General features: G+C 46.4%; 1 protein-coding gene across 2 annotated transcripts in view; it reads left to right on the top strand.

Moving 5' to 3' along the window:
* The window catches only part of SGMS1 (sphingomyelin synthase 1), a 262,857-nt gene that overhangs the window by 139,381 nt on the left and 102,616 nt on the right, over nt 1-20,860 (top strand). For both annotated transcript variants that reach the window (XM_039238521.1, XM_039238522.1), the window contains 2 exons: nt 17,435-17,609; nt 19,183-19,263. The gene's annotated coding sequence lies outside the window, so the exon portion shown is untranslated. The remainder of the gene's footprint in view (nt 1-17,434; nt 17,610-19,182; nt 19,264-20,860) is intronic.

Here is a 20,860-nt window from a genome sequence, read left to right as displayed (position 1 = left end):
GAAGTAACCCCAGCACTCATTCTCGGAATCCTGACCAAAGTGATTTGCTGTGGGGTTTTTCACTCACACTCGGTGAATTTCAGCGGCAGCAGAGCCTGGCTTAGTGTAACTGTTAACATTACGGTGTTGTTCCCTCTTGGAAGCAGTTTGTGACGAGGAGGAAAGTTAGTGTGTTGGCCGAGGCTTTGGAAGGTGGACTAAGCAGACCCCTCGCTTTCCTCTGTGCTGGCCACATGTTCTGTTCCACTTAAGATTTCAGTACATAAGGAGGGCCGGACGGTACTGAACTGATTCCGGTGCCGTTGGGGGGAAGTGCTCTCAGCCACAAGATTTTGGCATGTTTGCAGGGACTTGTGAGCGCTGCTCTTCGGACAAGGTAAAGGTTGGGTGATGGTTTGGTGCCCAGGCCTCCGGAGGAGCCCAGTCCAGCAGGTGCTGTTTCCTGGTGCCGGGAGCCTGTGTCACGGGGCTGCTTCCCCAGATTTATGGTTTCTCCCTCCTAGTGCTGGTGTGTGTGTGGCTCTCCTGACCTCTCTACCTCATCACTTGAGCCCTCAGTGTCTGATGCTGCCTGGGCCAGTGTCTCTGTTCATCTCCTCTAACAATAGGCCTGTGTGCCTACTACAGAGGCCCTGATCTAGGCACTGGGCCATGGCGCTGAGCCAGACAGGGTTTCGCCTCTCATTGTCACGGGTACCAGGTAATGGTGAGTTTTAGGAGGGAAAAGAAAGCAGGCAAGGGTGTGGAGGGGCGGCCAGGCCAGCATCTTTGATGCGGTGGAATGTCAGTGCTCCACAGGGGCGGGGGGGTGGTAAGGGTGGCAAGCCTCAGACCCAGGATATCTGAGGGAAGTGCATTTGCAAAGACCACCCCCCCGGAAGAGACTGTGAGCGCCAGCCAAGGGGCTGGAGTGGCTGGAGAGGAGTGAGCGAGGGAGGTAGTGAGTCCGCGCCAGACCGCACAGGGCCTCCGGGGGTGTGATGAGGACTCTGGCTCCTGGTCTCAGTGAGGCGAGAAGGTACCCAGGGTTGTAAGCACACGAGTGCCGTGATTGGACTGAGGCTGCCGTGGGAAGAAGGTGCCAGAGGGGACCCGGGATGCTGCGCGGAGACCATTTGGGAGGCTCTTCCCAGAGTGCAGGCCAGTCACGTGAGCTTGGCTAGGGCAGGGGGAGTGAAGGGTGAACAGGATGTGGTCCGGTTCTGGGTATGCTCCTGAAGAAGGCTCATAGAATTTGGGTGTGGCCAGGTGTGCATTTGGGAGAAAGAGACATTCAGGATTTCTCCACGAATTTTGACCTGAGCCGCCAGTAAGGCGAGTCATCATTTACTGCGATATGGAAAACATACAGGAAGAAAGTGTTGGGGCTGCGAGGAGGCAAGTGCTTATGAGTTCAGGTACACAGCTGTTGGGTATCTCCGTAGACATACTGAGAAGCTGCTTGGCTGTCTGAACCTCCAGGTCCAGAGAGCCCTGCCTGCAGTCACCTCTTCACTGGGAGCTGTCCGTGAAGGGATGGTACTTGAAACCAGGGCATTGGATGAGGTCACCCGAAAGGGTCCTTGGGCCTGTATAGGGCTCTGCGGAGTCCAGACTTCTAATAGCAGTACTAGGGCATGCAGTACAGTGCAGCTTGTCAGAGGCTGCGTGGGACATCAAAGCTGACCGGATGCGGACAGAGACCTGGGAACCTGCTGTTTTCTGTTAAGTGGGATATTAAAGAGATTTTCAAGAATGTAAATCACTGCCACTCTTCTTCCAAAATACATAATATTGTTGTTTTGGAAAATATATTTTTCATTAGAACTTGTTACTTTTGTTGACATGTAATGGGCTCATCATGGCTTTTAGATGAATTACTAAATATTTAAACGTTTTCTCAGTTTTCTATCATAGTAAGTGTCTATGGATACAAGCCTATTATAAACAAGAGCTTTTTGAGCTCCTTAGTAGTTTTTAAAAGTGTGAAGAGGTCATGAGATCAAACGTTTGAGGACCGCTGACGGAGAGGGGAAATGATCACAGAGAAGATATTGGAGAATTGAGTGACCCTTTGGGCGCTTTCAGAGATCGGGAACGGTCCGCAACCGACAGCAAGAAGGAGCCACCGGAAGGAAGGGCAGTGGAGATATACGCAGCGTTCCGGGGGCCAAGTAAGGCGCAGGTTTTGAACAGAAGCAAGAGATCACCTGTGTCACATGCTGCTGCTGAGTCATATTAAATGAGACTGGGAACTGACCGCTGGTGCTGACAATGTTGGAGGTCATTGTTGATTTTGAAATGGCTAATATCAGTGGAGGGGACAAGAGTAGGCTCAGGAGAGGGGAAGTGATTTGTATCCTAGTTGGATTCCTCAGAGTGGAAACTGACCTAGACCCTCTCTTCATTCTGAGACTGGCCTTCAGATGGATCCAACCCAGGCAGACCAGCTATATGGCTGGGACGGAGGATGTGGGCCCGTGGAACCACACGGAGTTGCCTAATCCCCTTCGCAGTGGGGTGGGATCATTTTTTTTTAAGGTACATATGGGCTGCACAGGTTTGCATTCCCACCAGCAGTGAAAGAGAGTTCCCCTTTCAACACATCCTTGGAGTTTACATAAACACTTTAAAAAAAACTTTAAAAAAAAAAAAGGTATATGGGTTGTTTTTCCTTGAAACGTGATTATGTGGAATTAGTTACCAAAGAAGTTTTCCTTTCTCAAAATTATTGTGTCCTTCAAAAAGAATAACAGGATTCTTTGTATTTCTTGTATGTTATTGGTCAATATTAATTGTTATATTTTTAGAGGGAAAAGAAGTGGTATGTTTTACTCAAGTGAGGTCTTAAGCAAATTATACTTTACACCTTAAGGTAATTGTTGAGGTAGGTACATATTACATCTTTCAGACTGAGAGCTTTTCACCAGGAGGGTGTGGATTTTTCATTTCCTTAGGGACGATCATTCTTCCTGGAATATGGTAGGAATTTAATAAATATTCTAGACTGAGTAAGATCTTGGAACATGTAGACTGATGTTTCATAGTTTGTGGAGTATTTTCTCCATGGTGTTGTTAAAAGTAACCTGTAAGTTGTCAGTGGAGTAAGTAAAACCATATAAGACGTGAAGGACTGCTTGCTTTAGGTCAGAACAAATGTCCAGAGATTATTTTGATAGGAAGCAGGTAACAATACTTTTTCCTTTGCTTTGATAGTGTGTGTACATAAAACAACTTGACTGAACACACACACACTTTCTGTTCTTGAGACATTAGAAGTCCCCCAGCATAATGAGAGGAGAAATAGGTTTGACCTGTGGATGTAATTTATATGCAACACGATGTATACATTTTAAGTGAGTGCGTCAGTGAGCCAACATCTCTCTCAAGATGAAGAATGCTTCCATCATCCAGAAAATTCTCTTGTGCCGTAGCTTTCATTTGTCCCACGCCAGAAATAAACAGTAATGTGATTTCTACCAACAGAGCCTAGTTTTGCCTCTTCCCAAATTTCATTTACATGGAGATCTACTTACTATGCTCATGGATCTCTCTGGCTTTTTGGGCTTCACTTTTAAAGGTGTTTTTGAGACTCATTCTTGTTGCAAGTATCAGAGGTTGTTTCTTTAGGTTGATGCGTAGTATTCTGTTGTATGAACTTACCTCTTCACCTGTCTAGATGGGTTATGGTTTTTGTCCATTATGAATACAATTACTACGAACATTATTATATAAATCTCTTGGTGGACATTGGTTTTCATTTCTTTTGCATATACTGACAAGTACATCGCTGGATAAGCATATGTTTAATTTTATTTAAAAATGTCAAATGTTTTCCTAAAGGGGTTATGTAAACATGCCCATCCACGACGTATGTGATACTCCAATATGCTTTAAGCCTTTGCCAACACTTGCTGTTGTTCGTCTTTTCAGTATCAGCATTCTAGTGGGTATGATGTACTGTGCGGTTTCCTGTGGTTTCTTTGATGATAATGACGTTGAAAATTTTGTCTTGTGCTTCTTGGCCATTCATGTGTCTTCTTTATGAGGTAATTGAGTCAGGTCTTTTTCTTTTTTTAAAGCTGAGTTGTGTGACTTTTTTGTTCTTACCTTTTTATGCTTTTTAGTTGTTGAATTACAGCTGTTCTTTATGTATTTTAGATACGAGTCCTTTATCAGATATGGGTAGTGTGAGTATTTTCCAGTTGGTAGTTGTCCTTTTATTTTCTTAACTGTGTTTTTCAAAAAGCAGAAGCTTTAATTTAGATGAAGTCCAATTTATCGCTTTTTGTTTCTTTTATCTGTAGCACTTTGCCTGCTCTGTGGTCACAAAGATATTCTCCTGTTTTCCTCCTTTACAGTTTTAGCCTTTACGGTTATTCTATGTGAGGTGTAGAGGTGAGGATTCATTCTTTCTGTATGGTTATCTATTTCTTTGTGCCCAATTTGTTGAAAGGACTATTATTATACCCACTGACTTATTTTGGTATCTTGATCAAAAAATCAGTTGACCATAAATCCATACATCTATTTTTTTTTAAGTTTATTTATTTTTGAGAGAGAGAGAGAGAGACAGAGCATGAAAGGAGGGGCAGAGAGAGAGGGAGACACAAAACCTGAAGCAGACTCCAGGCTCTGAGCTATTGGCATGGAGCCTGACAAGGGGCTGGAACTCAGCAAGCTTCAAGATCATGACCTGAGCCAAAGTTCAGTGCTTAACCTACTGAGCCACCCAGGCGCCTGTGTATGTCTATTTTTGGCCTCTGTTCTACTTCACTGTTTATTTACCTGTCCTTATGCTTATAAGGATTTGTTGACGATTTTTGCACATGTGTTTTTTGAGTGATACAGATCTATTGTCTTTTATTGTCTTTGTCTAGTTTTTGTATTGAGGTCATGGTGGTATATGCTTTTCCACCTGTTTATCTATCTGTGCCTTCATGTTTAAAATGCATCTGTTGTAGGTAGTATATAGTTGAGTACTGCTTTTTTTGTGTATTTTGATAATCTCTGCCTTTTAAATGGAATATTTAGTCTATTTACTATAACTATTGATGTGGTTAGTCTTATTTTATTTTTTTTATTATTTATTCTTGAGAGAGAAAGACAGAGACAGAGAATGAGTGGGGGAGGGGCAGAGAGAGAGGGAGACGCAGAATCCAAAGCAGGCTCCAGGCTCTGAGCTGTCAGCACAGAGCCCAGCGTGTGGCTCGAACTCACAAGCCATGAGATCATGACCTGAGCTGAAGTTGGACGCTTAGCTGACTGAGCCACCCAGCCGCCCCGATGTAGTTAGCTTTAGATCTACCATTTTGTTGTTTGATATTTGTCTCATTCTTTAAAAATGTTTTTTGATCCTATATCTCCTTTTCTAAAAATGTAAGAAACCTACAACATGGTTTCATTTGCCTCTTCTTAATTTATTGTACTGTGGTCATATATTTTATAACCATATGGTATAAACCCTACAGTTTTATTATTTTTAATACAATGTTAGGTGTATGTAAATAGCATGTGCATATCTACACAGTTAATATGGTGTCTCTAGCAATCGGTCTGAAGGAAATGAAGAGAAATAATGGTCTTTTATGTTTACCTGTGCATTTGCTGCTCCAGGGTTCTTCATTCCTTTCTGTCACAAATTGAGATTTGCTGCCACTTGTCTTCTCGAAAAGCTTCCTTGGGCATGTCTTGCAGTACACGTGTATTGGCAACAGATTGTCTGTTTGCATTCCTATGAAGATTCTTTATTTTTCCTTTTTTATTTAAAAAAATTTTAACATTTATTCATTTCTGAGAGACAGAGTGTGAGCAGGGGAGAGGCAGAGAGAGGGGGAGACACAGAATTGGAAGCAGGCTCCAGGCTCTGAGCTGTCAGCACAGAGCCCGATGCAAGGCCAGAATCCACTGACCGGGAGATCATGACCTGAGTCGAAGTCGGACGCTTAACCTACTGAAGCACTCAGGCGCCCCTATTTTTCCTTTATTTTTGAAGGGTTTTTGTTGTGCATGGAATTCATAGAGGGGCCTCTCTTCCCCTGTCCACCCCCCACCCCCCCAGCTGCCAGTAGTTCTTTCAAGATGTTGTTTGCTCTCTTTTGGCCTCCTATTTTCGATGAGCTATTTGCCATCGTTCTTATTATTTCTCTGTGTCTTGTCTTCTCTGGTTACGTCTACACATCGTTGTTATCTTTGGTTTTCATGACTGGGAGAGGTTTTCTTGTGGTTAACTGAACACCCTACTCAGGTACATGGCTGTTTTTGCTCAGTTCTGAAAGTCTCTGGCCTTTGTTTCTCTACATGTATTTTTCTGCCCCATTCTCTTGACTCTCCTTTAACTTGTAAATTGGACCACTTACAGGTCTTGGAGGCTCTTTGTAAACTATTGTTTTTCTCTCCTTGCTTCAGCCTGGATGGTTTATATTGACATATCTTAAAGTTCACCAGTCCCTTTTCATTATTTTGTCCAATCTGGTAATCTGCCCATCTAATCCAGTGTTGTTTATTTCAGGTATTGTAGTTTTCACTTTTAGAATTTCCATTTGGTTCTTGCACTTTTTTTTTAATCTCTCTTCTGAAACTTCCTATTTCTTTATCCATTCTGTCAGTCTCTGTAAATTCTTCAAAATATTTAGCATTGTTGTTTTAAAATCCTTGTCTTCTGATTCCATTTCCGGGTTGTGTGCTGGTCTGTTTCTGTGGACTGATTGGATTATGGACTGACATGTCCCATTTGTCTCCCATTTGTCTTCCTGTTTAATCGTGTGGCAGGGCACTGCAGATGTTCTGTTATAAAGACTTGGATTCTGTTATGTTCCCCCCAAGGAAGGTTGAGTTTGTTCAAACAGGCAGTTAAATTATTGGCAGATCAGCTCAAATATCACAGACTTCTTTGCTTTGCTCTCTCTGTTTTGCCTGTACCTCCCAGGACACGTCCGCTTGCCTTGGGAATAGGTCTTTGCGCGTTAAGCCAGGGTCCTACGTATTTTCAGAGGAGCCGGAGGCCTTTCTCAGGCCCCCGGAGCACGTGGGTAGCTGTTGGAGCTGGTCAGCATCCTACGAATGTTTCAGCTGCTGTTTTCCTCAGGATCCCTGGACTCGTGGCTCTCAGTTTAGGCAACAAATGTGGTGTTTATTTGCACATTTGGGATTTCACCCTCCTGGCTTCCTCATTTGGGGGACTTTCTTCCTCAATTTTCAGCCACCCTGGCAGGTCTGTATCCTGACCAACAAGGCTGTGCTTTTGCCTTTCGAGTCCCATCTGCCGTGGCCCAGGGCTGTCCCGCTCTCATGGGCTAAGCCCTATAGGTGTAATTTACCACTGAACGTGATTCTCTTCCTTGAAGGGCTGTAGATGGTTGACTTTCTGCCTGGTTGTTTTCCTCCACCTTCAAAGTTGATTTTATATCTGGCCACTGTTTATAATTGTTATTGGGTGGAGGTCAACTCTGTAATCAGAGCGCCAGTCTCCTAAAGAATTTGGTTTGTGTGGTCCATTTCAGTCCTTTATGAAGAGGTATCAAACCTCTTTCATTTGGAGCTTGCAAGTCTCTTCAAGTCGTGTGGAATGAATGAAACTGTTGTCACTGGCCTATAGAGCGTTATTTAAGCACAAGACAGGATTTATGAGATACTTAGGATTTATGAAAAGAAATGTAAGATATTAAAACATAATGTAAGATGGGAAATGTGGTAATGGGTCTGCTTTAGGCATAGGCTGATGTTCGATTACCACATGAATTGAAATTAAACATACTTAGTATATGGTCTTATAGACTCCAGTGTATAAACATTGTAATCAAATTTCAGGTAACTACAAGGACATTCCTAATGCCTGCCTGCCAATTTCTGACCTATATAAATAACCTTTAAGACTGGAGATTTCACAGGGCACCTGGGTGGCTCAGTCGGTTTAGCGTCCACTTCAGCTCAGGTCATGATCTCATGGTTCGTGGGTTCGAGCCCCGCGTCAGGCTCTGTGCTGACAGCTCAGAGCCTGGAGCCTGTTTTAGATTCTGTATCTCCCTCTCTCTCTGATCCTCCCCTGCTCATGCTCGCTCTCACTCTCTCTCTCAGAAATAAATAAAACATTAAAAAAAAAAAAAAAAGACCGGAGATTTCACTTTTGAAGTTTCTTACCCCCTGGATTCATTTTGGTCACTGAAATTGGTGAGATAAGTTTCTGTAATTCTCAGAGTCCAAGACCAGAGAGAAATTAGGCCAATGTAAAATATATCATGCTCCAGGAGAAGTAAGAATGTACTTAGAAGCTGAAATTAATGCCCCTAGCATTGGTGTTGGTCCTGTTTTGTGTGCTGATGTTCACCATGGTGAGATGGATCATCATTATGATATTGGTAGGAATGGGTGAATGTTTATGCAGGTCAGAAACAGTTTTGTTTTGTTTTGTTTTTACTCTGCCAGCAGTGCTCTGTTAAATAGTAACAGCATTGCCTCTTCACATTTTCTCTCTATATAATGTTTCTTTGCAATAGCTTTGAAGAATTGTCTAATTATCAGATTTTTTGTTTGAGATTTCTAACAACAAGAAAAAAAAAACCTCTTTACAAGACTATGTGGTCATTTATTAAAAAAAAAAAAAGAGAGAGACTCCTGTTGACCCTTGAACAGTGTGGGGTGGTTAGGAGCACCAATCTGCCCTCCCCGACATGGTTGAAAATCCACATATAACTTTCATTTCTCCAAAACATAACTACTGTTGACCGGAAGCCTTACCTATAACATCGACAGTAGCTTAACACATATTTTGTATGTTGCATGTATTATATACTGTATTCTTACATAAAGTAAGCTAAAGAAGAGAGAATGTTACTAAGAAAACCATAAGGAAGAGAAAACACATTTACTGTACTGGATTGTATTTACTGAAAAAGTCCACATGTAAGGGGGCTTGTTGAATTCAGAGGGTCAACTGTACTGATGGATAAAAGGGAAGAAAATGAAGTTAACCCAGATCCCTCTACTGGGTACAGCCACACTGTGGGGCATGCATCATTTTAGCTATTTTTTTCTGTTTTAATTCACACAAATGGATCATAGGACATGTATTTTATGATTTGCTCTATTTCCCCCGTAGCTCAGGCAGCTCTATGTGTGTGCCACTGTTTGTGTTGTTATACGTGCTGTGTGTATGTATTGAAACAAAAAAGAAATTGTGCACATACTCATTCAAAATCCATCCAGCTAAATAGCTTTGAATTTGCAGCGGCCTAGGTTAAGCGACATTTTGTCATCACCCAAACCACATGTGTTTCCGTAACTGATAAGGGTGAGAGAAAGCCGCTTTGCAGCTTCTATGTTAACACACCTAGGAACAGATTTCCTGCCCATCCTCTGTTAAATGCAGGGCCACACCACCTCCTGGCACGGGACACGTCTTCTCCCTGGCTTTATCACGTCGTACAGGCTGGGAAAGCTTCAGGGCAGCTCTGCAGAATCGTGCTCTGCTGATTTGGTGATGACTGGGTATGTCTCGGTGGAGAGCAGTATCTTGACACACCAAAGCCTTCTATTCAGTGCAGTTCTCGTTGCCAGCCTTGTGCGGAGGCGTTGAACAAGGCAGCTTTCTGGAGTTTATGGTCGAGAAGGGAAGCAGATGTTGAGCTAGGAAGGAAGTATTGGTATGCCAGGAGCGGTGAAGAAGTGGAGTGTCATAGGCGTGCAGGGCAAGTGCCTTGATCTCATCTGGGGTGTTTGAGCAGAGCTTCTTGGAGGAAAAGATGGTTAGATTGACCCCTTCATGAGGAGCAACTGTTAGGAAGGAAATGGCACAGGAAGTCAGAGTTTTCCAGGTAGCTGGGTTGTCCAAGATGGATGCCGGGACTCATTCAGTTGCCTCTCTTCTTCCTGACAGTTTTCTTCTGTTGTTACTTTGGAAACATTGGGGTGATCTTTCCCATAATTGTCCACATAAAATATGGCATCTGTGTGTTGTGTGGTAAGAATGGGCTTACCAGTTACAGGAGTCATAATTGACACAATATTTTATGGATTAGTTCTTTGAATGTTAATAACTCGGGATGAGCTAACACTGAACACACACATCTCTTGAGCCTCTTCATCCAGTGGCTAGGCTGAGCCCCCACAGGCCAGGTGCTTGTGGGGACGGCCCCATGTGAGGGGACTGTTACATCACCCCAGAATTTTATGTTGGCCGCTGAATTTTGTCTTTACCTCTTTAGTATCTCCTCAGCTTTGGAGGCCAGTGAGCATCGAGGCCAAAGACTGGCAGACAGCAGCAAGAAGTCCAAATCTGGTCTGAGACCTGTTATAAGTATGGTTTTACTGGCACACGGCCGTGTCCATTCACTTGCTGTTATTTGAGATGCGTTCACACGATAATGGCAGAGGTGCATAGTTGCAGAAGATTCCGTGTGCCCTGCAGACTCTTCGGGCCCGTACAGAAAATGCTTGCTGGCCACTGGCCTAAGCACAGTCCATAACCAAACACGCCCCACATAGTTTCTTCATTTTGGTGGGTATTTATTTCTTCTCATACTCTCCGTAGCTAGTCTGCTGTTTGTCCTTCTTGTTGTCCGGTGTTCTTTCTTTTCTCCTTTCTGACCAATTGCCACAGGCAAAAAAAAAAAAAAAAAAAAAAGGACTACTTGTGGCTCCAAGAAGACTGTTTGGAGCTGAGCCTTCTACTAGAAAGGAGCTTACCCAAGGCACGTCCCTGTGCATCTCTGAATTCTCTGAATCTCAGGTGCCTTTTCTAGAAATGGGGCTGCAACCTTAGGGTGGTTGTGAGGACGAAGGGGTGTTAAGTGCTGTCGTATCTGTGATTCGTCCTTCTCCGTAAAGCTGACCATGGTAGATGGCCGACTTCCTTCATGTTAGTACCTCTGGGAAAGAGGGAATGTTGTTTTTCAACTTATCGTGGAACAGAGGTGGCCCATTTTTATTTTGAGGTTCTTGCTCAGATAACACCAAGGAAACTATTCTTATTAAATATGGTTTGAGTAGGAAAGCACGAAGCTCACATGATCTACATTGAAGTATCTCCATCACACACACACAAAATCAATATGACTGAATGAAAGTCCTTTGAATGTATTTTGAAAACCAGAAGCACTGCATTTTGAGAGTACATGAAAGTTCAAGTGATAAAAGTGAGGGTATTAGAGCCCTTTTTATTCCCAGATGACAGAGCATGGGTAGTAATTTTGTCCCATATTTTCTGTGGTAGAAGTATCGTGCAGCTGATAAAAATCGAGGCTTTGCCAGGCTGGAGATGGTCTACAGCACTGAGATCTTCAGGCTTTGCCAGGCGGAGACTGTCTACACCACCAAAATCCCCTGGCCATTGTGTGGAAATGATGCAGCTACCGACACCCAGAATTCTCGACCACTAGATTAGGGTACCACAGCGGCGAAGGTTGCTTGCGTGGAAGCAACATTTGGAAAGGAGATCGTGTTTTTAGATGTGACGTAAAAGTAGAAAATGACCTTGTCTTTCAGATGCCACCTGACGGCAAGTTAGAAGAGTGTTCTCAGAGGACTCCCCCTGCAGACACGTTGTTGCATGAGTCGCTTACGTTCTCGCATCCCTTTGGGTTTGAGTTTCCTTTTCTTTAAGAGAAAGATTTACCTTTCCCCCCAAAGATCTTGCCACCAGCCATTTGGGCTTTAGAACGTACTTGTGTAAGGGCATGTGAGGATGGACAGTTGGACTCACGACCTTGCTTTTCATCGGTCTTGGGACCGGTGGGTGGACTGGTGGCGCTTAACCCTGCAGAGGGTTAGTTAGAAGTAAAGCTCAGCAGGCTTTCTGGCCTTCTGGGTGCGTGAGATCAGTCTCCCCTCATCGTGGGGCAGGGAGCAGCCGACTGCGCTTATCTGTGTGGGCCACTCGCCCAGCCCTTCTCCCGAACTCCCCGTTCTCACAACTTACTCTTGTGACTTGCCTCTCCCAGAGAAGGCTCCAGACGGAAACCTGAGGCCACGGGGAGTAGGGGGTCCCTGCCAGCCCTCTGCTGAGCGGGCGGTCCGTGAATAACCGTTGACTGCGTTCTCAGTAAGTCTGCCTCAGTTTCCTCTTCTGTCAGGCCAGGATGATGGTGGGATCGTCACTCCTCATCACGCTGTTGTCCACATCAGGGAGTTAGCGCATGAGACACTTAGAAGAGACCCGCATGTGGCGAGCATGTTGTGTTTTAGTTTTAGCGCTAAGTCCGGGCACTCGGGCGCATGTGAAACATGCAGGGTCAACATCGTCCTGGCCGGGTAACACCCGCAGAGGGTTAGCCTCGTGCCGAGGAGAGAAGGCTGTTGGCACAAAGCAAGAAAATGAGCCTTTATTTCTTCTTGCTTTGTTTTAAACATGTATTTGTTCTTGGTCCCGAGGGAGAGTGGGAAGGAGAATGGTGGGTGAGTGACCACTTTTTTTTTTTTTTTTTTAATTGCTTTTAGGCTGCGGGATGGGTCCCGCGACAGGAGCTCCGGAGGGCTGTGACCCGGGGACATCCGTGTCACCCCTTTGTTTTGGTAACGCCCGCTGCTGGGGAAGGGGCAGCGTCATCACACACAAAAGCAGGTTGCTATTTATCTGAAACACAGAAGTTTCTAGGAGAAAAGGGAACTCTGGTCTGCATTCCTAATGGCCTCCCAACCATGAGGGAGCTGGTTCAGACGAGGTCACTTCTGCCAGAGATATGAAGAGGCGTGACTTGCTCGCGTCAGCGGCTCCTGATACACAGCTCCAGCCACCATAGTGAGCTAGCGTCGGAGGGGAGCCCAGAGTGGCTGTGGTCTGGCTCCGTGCGTTTGGGGGCAGGACCATGAGAGGCAGCGGGAGGGGCACGCTGCCACCAGCGTCTCTTCCCTGCTTCATGCTTATTTAAAAAGATAAGAAGTAGATCGCTCATAGGAAAAGGCAGCCGACTTGAGGGACATCTCCATTCCCTCCAAAAATGCTGGGCCTTGCTCTGGGAAATGAATCGAACCTTTCACACAAATGTGTCCTCGAGGTCATTTCCTTCTCTTGCCACAGAGCTCGCTTCCAAGTAGGGGCTTAATGGTGTCATGAAAGGTCTTTCTGGGTGCGTCCCTCACAGGATGTCTGATACTGCCGACGCCACCGTTGATGGTTGAGGCTGGAGTTGGGTAGACGGGGGTATAAAGGGGCCGGGCATACGGGGGGTTCAGGGTTCGTGCTTCTGAGCGACCCTGAACCTGCCGGCCCTGTGTGTTTGGGTCTGTGTGTCGTCACCTGTCACTGCGAGGCTAGGCCTGAGGGTGCATGAGGCTTTCCCAGCCCTGAAGCGACACAGCGGTAGACCTCCCCGCGCGCACGTGCCAGCAGCGGGGCACCTGGGCAGGGACAGGCCTGTGGCTCAGCGGGTCCGTCTTAGCTACATGCTCCGCGTGGGAACGCTCCTTGGGTTAATTTCTGAAAGTTATTGGTACTTGCTCAGGGGCCTTAAGAACATTTATATTCGGTTCTTAAAGAGCCCACATTAGCAACATTTAGATGGAACTTTGGATGTTTTGCTTGTTACGCTGTTCTCAAAACCACTAACACGGAAAGTCTCCAGCTTGTGTCTCTGAACACGAGTTTCATGAAGTGCTGAAGTCTGTTACATCACATTTAAACACTCTTTCGTTCCAATTGTTTTATGAGGGGTAGGATCCCAGCATAGCGCCCATGATGAGCAAAATCATCTTGCTGGGGGCGCCTGGGGGGCTCAGTCAGTTAAGCATCCGACTTCAGCTCAGGTCATGATCTTGCAGTTCATGGGTTCAAGCCCTGCGTCAGGCTCTGTGCGGACAGCTTGGAGCCTGGAACCTGCTTGGGATCCTGTGTCTCCCTCTCTCTCTCTGCCCCTCGCCCACCCATGTTCTGTCTCTCTCCCTCTTTCAAAAATAAGTAAACATTAAAAAAAAAATCCTCTTGCTGCTTTAAATGTGTCTGTGCTCAGATTGTTGAATCATAAGTAGCCTTTGCAGGGCAGCCGGGTGTGCAGACCACCATTTGTAAGACCGCTACCCCCTTGGTCCCTGTGTTGCATTACGTCCTCTGTGTGGCTGGAACAGGCTCCGGGAACGTGTGTGGTCAGAGCGGAGCCTCTGGGTCTGAGTCAGAGATGGTGGACGGGCAGGCCCCTTTCCCGAGCCCCCGGCCCCGGGCCTCCCTCTCCCTTCCCCTCCTCTCTGAGACGCGTGTGTGGTTACGTCAGCCTCGCCTGCTGCCCTTCCCTCCCGTATTCATTACCTGGAGCCACAGAACAGTGTCAATGCAAACCGGCTCTCAGTGCACACGCTGCTTCACCGTCTCTGCCGGTCAGGGGTCCGGTTGCGATTTAGCTGAGGACGCGTTTAGGGCTGTAGTCGAGGCGTCTGCCAGAGCTGCTGTGTCACGTGAGGCTCGACTGGGGAAGGCTTTCCTTCTATGCTTGTGGCGCTGTTGGCAGTTTCTTGTGGGCCCAGGGCCCAAGGACCTGTTCCACCTTCCCCTTCCCTGTGAGGCCTGGAGGCCGCCCTCACTGGCTCTTCCTCAAGGCCAGCGAGGGAGGGAATCTTGCAGCCAAATGGACACATGTACCTTCCAGGCTTATGTGAGGTAACGGGATGTATCTCGTCGTGCTTGCTTATTCCATTGGTGGCGAGTGAAATCTCAGGCCATTCCCTGCTCAGGGGGTGACTGTGACATAGGCATGGGTAGTAAGAGACAGGGTCACGGGGCTGCAGCCGGCCACACGTGAGGCTGGCTGGGCGTGTGGACACCGGCCCGTCTGCGCATTTTCCCTCTTCACCAGGAGCATGCTTCTCGTCCCTCCTGCCTCCTTCCTTCAGCCACTGGGGGTGGCCTTCCTCCTCCTCTACTGCAGAGATGGAAGGGAGAGAGCAGGGACCCCGCAGGCGTTTCTGGGTCATAATGTGCTTTACATACAGGCACTGAGTGAGGTCCTTTCCACTTTCGTGTCTTCTGGTCAGTGCCGACCCCAAGCATGTGCTGACTCCAGGGCGAGTTCATGTTCAGGGTGCTGTCTACTTCAGTCTCTGCTGTGACTGTGCTTTTCTTGAGGTTCTTGTTTACAGTCCTCTTACTCTGTGGCCCCATTAACTGATGTCTGGTATCATCATCTCTTCTCTTCAGTCGAGTTTCGATGTTTCTTGCCTTTCTCGGGCCTGCTCCTGGTCCGTGTCTTCCTCGCCGCGGAGGGTTCGTGTGCGGTCATGGTGAAGAAGCGGGAGCCACACCGGGCTGCCTGGGTTTGAACCCCAGCTCTGCCATTTATTGGCTGGGCGGTGTCGAGTGCATGATTCCATTTTGTTCCTTTGTGCCGAGTGTCAAAGTTTCCGAGTTTTCCACTGGCCAACGGCCCTCTGATGGCGGCTGCCGCCCTCCCTTTGCTCCCGAGATCTCTGTGCGTGATGATCGGAGTGATCTGCACTTTATTACTAGATGAATCATTTCTTCAAGCTCTTTTCCATCTCCTGGCAAGGTGGCTGGAGCATATTTGAGTTTACAAGGACACCTCTTGTTTTGGTGACCTTGCCCGCCCCTGCTTGGCCTCTCCGGGATGAGGACGGCAGACTTCCTCCGACAGCGACAGCATCTAATGAGACCCTGTTTGCTGTGGGCCTCGCTAAAACGTTCACAGGCATCCTGTCTCCAGGCCCCTGTCATAGCGCTGAGGTGAGGGGCTGCTGCCGCCCCTCTCTGAGCAGGGAACTGAGGCTTACAGAAATTCAGCACCACGCAGGGGGCTTCAGGGCACATCAGGAGCGTTGTTCTAAGCCACTGCAAAGCACGCGCTCTTATGAGCATAGGACACCATTGGCCTGGGAGGAAGCTTGGACCCTTTTAGCGAACTGGCTCCTGGGAGATGGGGCAAGGAGTCTGAACTGACACATCTTGGGGGCACCAGAGCTTTCATCCACTTGCGCGGCCTCAGTGCAAAAGCTGCCTTTGACCCTGCAGGACGGAGTGTACCTGCCAAACAGGAGTCTCGGTCCTCAGACAGGTGTTTGCACGGCAGCTGTGGAATCTCCTCATCGTTTGAGAAGCAGGGTTAAGAAGCACTAGGCTGTCGAAACTCAGCCAGGAGGTCCACGTCCAGATTATTCTCTTTAAGTGCATCAGCTCAGTTAATAGCTTATATTCTGGTGAAACTATCACCGTACTGCGTTCTCTTAAACACACTTCATCTCAAGCACTGTCCGCCCCTTCGCCGACCCCAGTACTTAGCACAGCGCCTGCTGCCAGATGGGTCATCCATTAACATCAGTAGCAGAAGTCGCTTATTCTTGCGAGTAAATACAGTGCTGGCAAAGTACCGACTTGGTGGAGGAATTTCATCCCATGAGCTTATTAGAATATTTTCCATTAAATTGAAGACAGAGGGTCTTGTTAAAAAAAAAAAAATCTTCTCTAACCGGTAACAAGACAGACCGTCCTGTGCACATTGTATCCTGGTTTTGAGGGTAAAATAAACTTTTCTGAGCAGTGAGTATCACCAGGGTGAGTCACAAACAGGGTGGTGTAGATGGGGTCAAGGAGCATTATTTTTCAAATAGAAAGTTCTGTTTAAAAGTTGGTGTCGGGGCGCCTCGGAGGTTTAATTGGTTGAGCATATGACTCTTGATTTCAGCTCAGGTCATGGTTCATGGGTTCAAGCCCCATATTGGACTCTGTGCCAACAGTGCAGAGCCTGCTTGCGATTCTCCCTCTGCCCCCTCCCTTTCCCCACTCATGTTTGCACGCGCGCTCTCTCTTTCTCTTTTTCTTTCTCTTTCTGCCTCTTCCCAACTTACCCTCTCTCTTTCTTTCTCTGTCTCTCAGTATAAATAAATTAACGTAAATAAAAAAGCTGGTGTTGCCTCTCTTGTGGGTCTTTTCTTTTTTCTGGAAAACACAGTTGACATATCCATACTGTTGTCGAGGAGGCTGGGAGGTGAGGCTAGCCTTGGTGACAGGCCACTGGCCATCCTCCACATGGCTTTTCTTTCCCACAGATGCCCCCTGAAAACTTGGTATTGCACTGCACACCAGAAGAATTAGCACTGATGGAAATGATTCATTCCCTCTTTCAGGAATCCAGCCTCAAAAAAGGAAATGCAGTGCTGATATGCAGAATGCTCACAAATGCGCAGCTAGGGCGTTTTGTGTGCACATGAGGAAAGGCTGTCTCCTAAGATGGGCATTTTTATTGAACGCTCCTTTCAGAGCAGCTTCAGAAAGTTTGATGCTCTTGTCTAAAGTCCGATTTGAACCTCTGCAAACTCTTCACGTAGGGAAGAGTGTGGACTTAAAGGGCTCGAAGCCATCATTGCAGTTGCAGCCGTGAACTTAATAGGCTGCCATACTCGCATCAGTAAACACAACCATCGCCATCGTGTGGGACATGCTCTATGATGAGCACTGTGTGTGCATCATCTCTGATCTACATAACTTCTTTCCACACTATGTGTCATTGTCCCTGTCTTACAGGCCTGGAAACTGAGACTCAGAAGGATTTGGTAGCCCGGCAAAGAGCACCCTGCGGGTGCACATCAGAAGTGGAGTTCGAGCCTGCTGGTCAAGCCCGTGTCAATCCCTTCTCCACTGTTCGTGGTTGTGAGAGTCTTCGTGCCAAGTGACCAGCACAGAGAGCTCTTGCTAGCCGGTGAGCATGGCGTTCCTTCCTCTCTGTGTTGGGTATAATAATCTCTGAGCCCTTGACTCTCCAGTCCTTCCCTGCTGGGCAGAGTTCTTTGTTACTCAGAGGCTCTCTGGGTTTATGTGGCATTTGGTCCATTTTCTCCTTTCTTTATGCCCCTCTTACTCTCACACACACACATGCACACCCTACCGGTTCGGATAACCTGAGGCTTCTGTCTATTCTGCAACCCAGGTGATGGTGTCTCTCGTGGCACCTCAGTGCCTGGGGCCATTTCATAATGCACCTGCATCTCTTCGCTCTGAATGACAACACTGATGCGCAGAGAAACAGGTTCCCGTTTTGTAAGTTTTGTCCACATGGAGCTATACATTCTTCACAAAAAATAAGCAATAGTTGCTTCCTGCCTGGCGGAAGTGGGGTGTTTTCGTTTGGGGCTCTTCTGTGAAGGGGAAGAAAGCAGAACTTCCTTCCGTAGGTTGTGGACCCTAAAGTGTTATGAAGTGTAACAATGGAAAGTAAAGCATTGTTCTGAGTGTCTTGCTCTTGGGAGAAGGAAGGCACTTTGTTGAGCATATAACGTACTCCATGACTTCTATGAATCACCAATATTTGAATTCTACACATGGATAGCACGTGCAGTCATTGAGCACAGGGCGTCTGGGTCCTGGGATTATAGTCCTGTTGGATCAGAACATGCTTGACTTTGGCAGATTTTATCTTTCATCTGATGTAATCCTCTCAACCACCCAGTCTACTAGGGGGCATTTGATCCTCTTTCAGAAAAGTAGAAATTGGGGCTGGGAACAGATGAATGGACTTTCTCAAGGTCATGTGGCTAGGAAGTGGTGGGACCTTGAGCCAAGGTTTCATCCATGCAGTGTCTTGTTGATGGTGGTGGTTTGGATTCCCTCACAGTTGATCTTCCCCACTCTGTAAATGTTAAACAGTTGGAGAATTGGAGCAAGGATCCAAATGGGAATCAACGCAGATGGCCACTTAATTACTGGTAAAGCAGGGTTGGAGACCTCACAAGCTTCAGTTACCTTCTTCTCTGAAACTAAAACACGAGTTCAACTCCAGCAGCCTTGACCTGGTCCTCCGGCTCCAGCTGGAGGGAACCCCCTGCCGCCCCACTCAGTGCAGCAGCCCAGCTGAGCCAGTGCTTCCTGGGAAACCCCCACCCCCACCCCTGCTGCCAGACACATTCATCACTCACTTTGAGAAATGTGCAAGGAGGGGCAGAACAGAGAGGGAGAAAACTCTGATACGACTTCCTCCCAGGCAACAGGCTAAAATCTCTTCCCCAAAACATAAGGGAGGGCATTTTAGGGGTTCCTTCTCCCAAACCCCAAACCCCAGCAGTAGAAATAATGTTCTTTAATTTTTTTTCTCTCTTGGGGTTACGTTGGTCTCTCTCTATGTTGTAATTGTCTCCTTCCTTTTTCATTTTGAGGGCAAAGAAAGAGATGATTATTTTTCTCCATGTTTCGGTTACGAAGAACAGAAAAGAACATAGAAACCCAGAAGTGGTCTTTCTGATACCTGTATCTCATCAGATCCTTTCTCCTCGTGACAGGTGATGGAAATGTACTGGAACGATGGCAAAAGCTGGTGACTTATAGGAAGCCAAGATGACAAGAATTTTCTTAAATAATCAGTAAGTAAAATTTCATTAGCCCTTTGGAAGTCTTCTGACTACTGGCTGATGCTCTACATGAAACTATGGCAAAAGCATGCATAGCACAATCAAATAACTGAAAAGTCTGAAAGAGAAAATGTTTAACAAATAAATACCCAAACGCTTCAAAAAAACTCATGCTCACATTCGAGCAATTCTTCTTTCTGGTAGGTGTGTCATTTTGAGTTGGGTACAGCAATTGGGTAGATAGAGTGTAAGTATTTAAAGGATTGAAAGAAGAGTCCTTTCATATTAACCTCGGAATAAGCCCTTCTCTGTTACAGATATTCGTGTTCCCCTCGGTTCCGGGGGCCCCATTTCTCACTAACTTTCGGTGGGTGCATTTTGGAAGGTAATATGAATAAGCTTGAACTTGGCGACAATGAATAAAATTGAGCTCCTTGTCTGCACCCTCCTCGTGTATCTCTGTTTTTACACATCTGTGGCCATTAATGGTTGCCGGTTATCTGACAGTTAAATGTGGTTGATTTTGGTTTCATTATGATGATGATAATGTCAGTGCCTGAGGTTGCTTGGTGAAAACGTTGTGTATTTCTGAGTCACATGATCGGAGGCCTGACTCTTGGCTGTTGTACGTTTTAGTGGTTACTCAGCCTGTCAACCTCAGTTGACTCATCAGGTATATTGGATCTGATAATCCTGCTCATAAAGCAAAAGGCTGCGGGTGGTACTTTGTTCTGTGACTGGGACATTCTAGGGCTATGATCAAAGTACAGCTGACCGTTGAGCAACACAGGTTTGAATCACCCGGATCCACTTGTCCACAGATTTTTTATTTAGTACAGTACAGTACTTAGAAAATAAACATATTTTCTCTTCCTTAGGATTTTCTCCATAACATTTTCTCCAACTTGCTTTGCTGGAAAAATATATTATATGGTGTGTATGACATACAAGATGTGTGTTAATTGACTATGTTATCAGTAAGGCTTCACGTCAGCAGTGAGCTATCGGTAGTTAACGTTTCTGGAGAGTCAGAGTTATACATGGAGTTCTGACTGCGTGGGAAATTGGCACCCCTGACCCAGGGGTCATTCAAGGGTCCTCTGTAGTTGCTTTCCTTCCTTATATTGATATCATGGTTTCCAGCTTACAAGCCCATGTTATGAGTCTGATTGGCCAGCCCAACTTCCTTAGCTCCTGTCTGGCAGCCGTGGGTTAGTCCTGGAGGTATTGATAATTGACAAGCAGACAAATGTTAGGACTTGACCCCGCCCGGAGGGAGGACGGGAGGAGAGGGAGATTGCTGTGGTGTAAATGCTCCCCCATGTGTGGGAGGACTCAGAAGTGTGGCTGATTTCTTACTACCAATAAAGGCACTGCAGGCAGAGCTGGGAAGCGATGGGCAGGAACACACCACCACACGCTTTGCTACCAGCCACAAACAATAGTGCATGCAACACACGGAGCGCACACCCTAGTGATGAGTTCTGACCATTCATTCATTATCTTTGCCTCTAGTCTCTTTTATGTTAGTTGTTTGTATATGTTAATTCAAGGTCTAATGACGGCTGTGTTTCACACCTGGCTTGTCAAAAATCCCGTGAGCTGACTG

Source organism: Hyaena hyaena, unplaced genomic scaffold (genome assembly GCF_003009895.1).
Source record: "Hyaena hyaena isolate Hyena2069 unplaced genomic scaffold, ASM300989v1 scaffold_141, whole genome shotgun sequence".
Lineage (NCBI taxonomy): Eukaryota > Metazoa > Chordata > Mammalia > Carnivora > Hyaenidae > Hyaena > Hyaena hyaena.
Note: the sequence above shows the minus strand (reverse complement) of the source record. Positions and strands in the feature narration are given on the sequence as shown.